We start from the raw sequence: 5113 nt of genomic DNA on the forward strand, positions 1-5113 counted from the left end.
TCTCTCCCTCTCCCGCTCTCTCTCCCGCTCCCGCTCTCTCTCCCGCTCTCTCTCCCGCTCCCGCTCTCTCTCCCGCTCCCTCTGCCGCTCCCTCTCCCTCCCCCGCTCCCTCTCCCTCTCCCTCTCCCGCTCCCTCTCCCTCTCCCGCTCTCTCTCCCTCTCCCGCTCTCCCGCTCTCTCTCCCGCTCTCTCTCCCGCTCTCCCGCTCTCTCTCCCTCTCCCGCTCTCTCTCCCTCTCCCGCTCTCTCTCCCTCTCCCGCTCTCTCTCCCGCTCCCGCTCTCTCTCCCGCTCCCGCTCTCTCTCCCGCTCCCGCTCTCTCTCCCTCTCCCTCCATGTCTGCCGGCCTCTGTCTCTCTGCTCCGCTCCCAGGGCCCGGGCACCCTGCTCCCAGGGCCCGGTCACCCCGGCAGCCTGCTCCCAGGGCCTGGTTACCACTGCACCTTGCTGCTGGGCCTGCACCTCCTTAGATGGTGATGAAGAGCCTGAGGCCCAGGCTGAGTACATACGCAGGCAGAGCCAGTGCTTGGCCTGGGTCCTGAGCTCACGTCCAGGAAGGCTGCACTGGATATGGAGTTTGGGCGGGAAGCGCCAGCAGAGAAGCAGCTCAGCCCGCTTACCGCCATCTCACTAAAGGAGCCAAAATATCAGGTACGGAAGCTTGTCTGTCATCTTGGTAAAGGAGGACGTGTGCAGTGATGTGTCTCCGCCATGTTGGTAAAGGAGCTGTAACCATTGTCAGGTGCGATGGATACCATTGACAGGCTGGATTCTGGCCCATGGGCTGGATGTTCTGGAGTGTCGAACTAGGAGGCGTAGAGTAAAAGTTAGAGCCAGACCTTTCAGGAGTGAAGTTAGGAAACATTTCTACACACAAAAGGTGGTAGAAATTTGAAACTCTCTTCCACAAACAGCAGTTGATGCGAGATCAATGTTAATGTTAAATCTGACATTGATAGATCTTTGTTAACCAAAGGTATTAATGGAAATGGGACAAAGTCGGGTATATAGAGTTAGATCACAGATCAACCATGATCTCATTTCCTGGTGGAACAGGCTCGAGGGGCTAAATGGCCAACTCCTAGAATCATAGAAATTTACAGCACAGAAGGAGGCCATTCAACCCTTTGTGCTTGTGCTGGCCCTTTGAAAGAGCAGTTGTGCTTAGTCCCACACACCCACTTGGTGTTTGTAAGCCTGTAAGTTCCTCATTCTCAAATACCTGTCAACTCCCTTTTAAAATGACTGATAGAATCAGGTTCAACCACCTTTTTCAGGTGGAGCGTTCCAGATCCTGACAACTGTCTGTTGTTACAGAAACTGCTGAGCTCCCATTGAGCTTCATTGGAACAGGGCAGGAGGCCGAGGACAGAGAGGTCAGAGTGGGAGTGGGACGGAGAATTAAAATGGGAAGTGACTGGAAACCCAGGAACATGCTTTCAGACTGAATGGAGATGTTTCTCAAAGTGATCACCCTATCTGTGTTTGGTCTTCCCAATGTAGAACAGATCTCATTGTGAGCAGTGAATATAATATACAAAATTGCCAAAAGTACAAGTAAATCACTGTTTGGTTTCATCCCACAAAACCCTGAGAATAGCCCAAAGGGAGCTACTTTATTTGAAGAGTAAAAGTTACAAAGTAAAGCAAATCAGTTGCTGGAATATTAAACTCCACCCCAGCTATAAAGAATATTAACACAGCAGATATAAACCCCACTGTCAGAATGAATATGGTTCAGTCCTGGATGTGATTAACAGCAGCAATAATTACAGAATGCAACAGCTACAGTCACTTGTGAACTCACTGGTGTCTCAGCATTTTGGATATCGATTAAATTCCTTCCAACAGATGGAGCAGGTGAACGGTCTCTCGTTATATTATTATAATATAATACTATCTTTAATATCATCTAATAAGATATTCTTTCTTACAGTTCAGTGGGATGTAAACAGTGACCCCAGCACCTTCAGGAGAGATGGTGCGAAAGCCCCTGTGTGCAGAGTGAGCATCAAATCAATGTGTGTAAATCCTCTCCTAATACCCTGTAAAAGGAGGTAATAAAAGTCATCACTGTCAGTACAGGATAGAAATTCAGAACAGACAATTCGAGATCCTATGGAACATTTTATTCCTCTCTTGTTTCCCCAAAGCTGTAAATCGCAGTCCCACACACTCTCCCTCCTCCCTGTGCTGAAATCCAAACCCATGACACCATCTGCACCATTTCTTTCCTCCTCTGCCAGTTTTCTCCCTCCCTCTACTGTGGCTGGGTTCAGTTCTCCAGCCCCTGCGTGCAGAGTGAGAATAAAATTAATGAGTCAATGATTTTCTGTCCTGGTCACTGGGACCTTGAAGCCCCGCCCACTCTCTGTTCTGGTCCCACAAATTACCAGATTCATTCAGCTCAATTTCACAACTTGTCTTTGTGTTTTTGTGAGTTCTTTCTCACTCCCTTTTTCCTGTTGTAACTTCATGTTACAGGATATTAGAAAGGGAGGATTTGCGGAAGGAAACTCAAACATCACCTCAAGATGTGACAGTCACTCGATTCATCAGGATCTGAATATCATCGGCCTTTGATCATGGAAGCAAAAAGTGTGGAGAAACTGGACACGTGTTCTGTGTGTGGACGAGGCTTCAGCCGATCAGCTGGCCTGTCGGTACACAAGTGTAGTCAGACTGGGGAGAAGCTGTGGAAATGTGGGGACCGTGAGAAAGAATTAAATTACACGTCTGAGCTGGAAACTCATCGACACAGTCAAACTGAGAAGAGGCTGTTCATCTGCACTGAGTGTGGGAAGGGATTCACTCATTCATCCTCCCTACTCGCCCACCAGCGAGTTCATACTGGGGAGAGGCCATTTACCTGCACTGAGTGTGGGAAGGGATTCATTCATTCATCTTCCCTACTCACACACAAGCGAGTTCACACTGGGGAGAGGCCATTTACCTGCACTGAGTGTGGTAAGGGATTCATTCGTTCATCTGCCCTACTAAAACACCAGCGAGTTCACACTGGGGAGAGGCCGTTCACCTGCACTGAGTGTGGGAAGAGATTCTCTCTGTCATGGAACCTGCTCGCACATCAACGAATTCACACTGGGGAGAGGCCATTCACCTGTTCTGATTGTGGGGAGGGTTTTACTCATTCATCCACCCTGCTGATGCACCAGCGAGTTCACACTGGGGAGAGGCCGTTCACCTGCTCTGAGTGTGGGAAGGGATTTACTCAGTCATCCACCCTGCTGATGCGCCAGCGAGTTCACACTGGGGAGAGGCCGTTCACCTGCACAGAATGTGGGAAGGGATTCACTCAGTTATCAATCCTGCTGACACACCAGCGAATTCACACTGGGGAGAGGCCGTTCACCTGAACTGAGTGTGGGAAGGGATTCATTCATTCATCCGCCCTACTCGCACACGAGCGAGTTCACACTGGGGAGAGGCCATTTACCTGCACTGAGTGTGGTAAGGGATTCATTCATTCATCCGCCCTACTGATGCACCAGCGAGTTCACACTGGGGAGAGGCCATTCACCTGCTCTGAATGTGGGAAGAGATTCTCTCTGTCATGGAACCTGCTGGCACATCAACGAATTCACACTGGGGAGAGGCCATTCACCTGCTCTGATTGTGGGGAGGGTTTTACTCATTCATCCACCCTGCTGGTACACCAGCGAGTTCACACTGGGGAGAGGCCATTCACCTGCTCTGATTGTGGGAAGGGATTTGCTAATTCATCCGCTCGGCTGAGGCACCAGCGAGTTCACACTGGGGAGAGGCCATTCACCTGCTCCGTGTGTCGGAAGAGATTTACTCAGTCATCCCACCTGGTGACACACCAGCGAGTTCACAGATAATTACAGGGGTTGGATTCTGCTGTTGCTGCTGTTAATCATATCCAGACTGAACCATGTTCATTCTGACAGTTGGGGTTTATTTCTGATGTCAGTTGCTCCTCTTGGACTGAGCGTCTGGCCCACAGCATCTCTCATTCATGTGTGAATAGACCATTATGTCTTCAAACCTCATTTTCAATTTAAATCCACTCAGTCAATGTACTGAACAAAAGATGAACAATAAACAGATCACAGGCCAATCCTGTAACTCTATATTGACAGGATAAAGTCTGTTCTTCAGCTCAAAAATGAGGCTGTTTAAGCTCTATGTTTCTGAGCACTCGTAGACTGGAGCTGTTGGATAGACAGGCTGTTCACAACTGTTAACATGTCAGATAGTGAAGGAATTGCTCTTCAAGTAAACTCACCAATTTATAAGCTCAGACTCCGGTCCCTGCTGTAATTAATACTCAGCATCCATTAGATTAGATTAGATTAGAGATACAGCACTGAAACAGGCCCTTCGGCCCACCGAGTCTGTGCCGAACATCAACCACCCATTTATACTAATCCTACACTAATCCCATATTCCTACCAAACATCCCCACCTGTCCCTATATTTCCCTACCACCTACCTATACTAGTGACAATTTATAATGGCCAATTTACCTATCAACCTGCAAGTCTTTTGGCTTGTGGGAGGAAACCGGAGCACCCGGAGAAAACCCACGCAGACACAGGGAGAACTTGCAAACTCCACACAGGCAGTACCCGGAATCGAACCCGGGTCCCTGGAGCTGTGAGGCTGCGGTGCTAACCACTGCGCCACTGTGCCGCCCAATCAACATTAGTGTTGATTTACAGTCAATCACTGAATTGTCTGGTTCATCTTTGTTACTTGTTTTGTGAAATACTCTCCCTATTAGTGCTGAACTGCTGGATAACTCTGATTACATTTAAATGTGTTTATACATGTTTATAAAGTGTCTGTGTGTCCAGATTTAACTAAGTTGTGATTTGTAACCAATAAATGATGTTTCGGTCATGACTTGTCATCTGGTATCTTGGTGATTTGTCGAGAAAGATTTAATTCACTCACTCAGCAGCTCGAGAGGAACCAGACTGAGGTTTAATGAACATAAGAAATAGGAGCTGGAGGAGGCCATTTGGCCCTTCGAGCCTGCTCTGCCATTCACCCAGATCATGGCTGATCTTCTCAACTCCACCTTCCCAGACTATCCCCATATCCCTTAATTCCCTCAGTACCCCAAAA

At 48.5% G+C, this 5113-nt stretch overlaps 1 pseudogene; it reads left to right on the forward strand.

The window, feature by feature from the left end:
• Positions 1 to 1946: 1946 nt before the first annotated feature.
• On the forward strand, positions 1947 to 4818 carry LOC137349353 (zinc finger protein 229-like; annotated as a pseudogene).
• Positions 4819 to 5113: the final 295 nt, after the last annotated feature.

Source organism: Heterodontus francisci, chromosome 34, assembly GCF_036365525.1.
Source record: "Heterodontus francisci isolate sHetFra1 chromosome 34, sHetFra1.hap1, whole genome shotgun sequence".
In the NCBI taxonomy this organism is placed as follows: Eukaryota; Metazoa; Chordata; class Chondrichthyes; order Heterodontiformes; family Heterodontidae; genus Heterodontus; species Heterodontus francisci.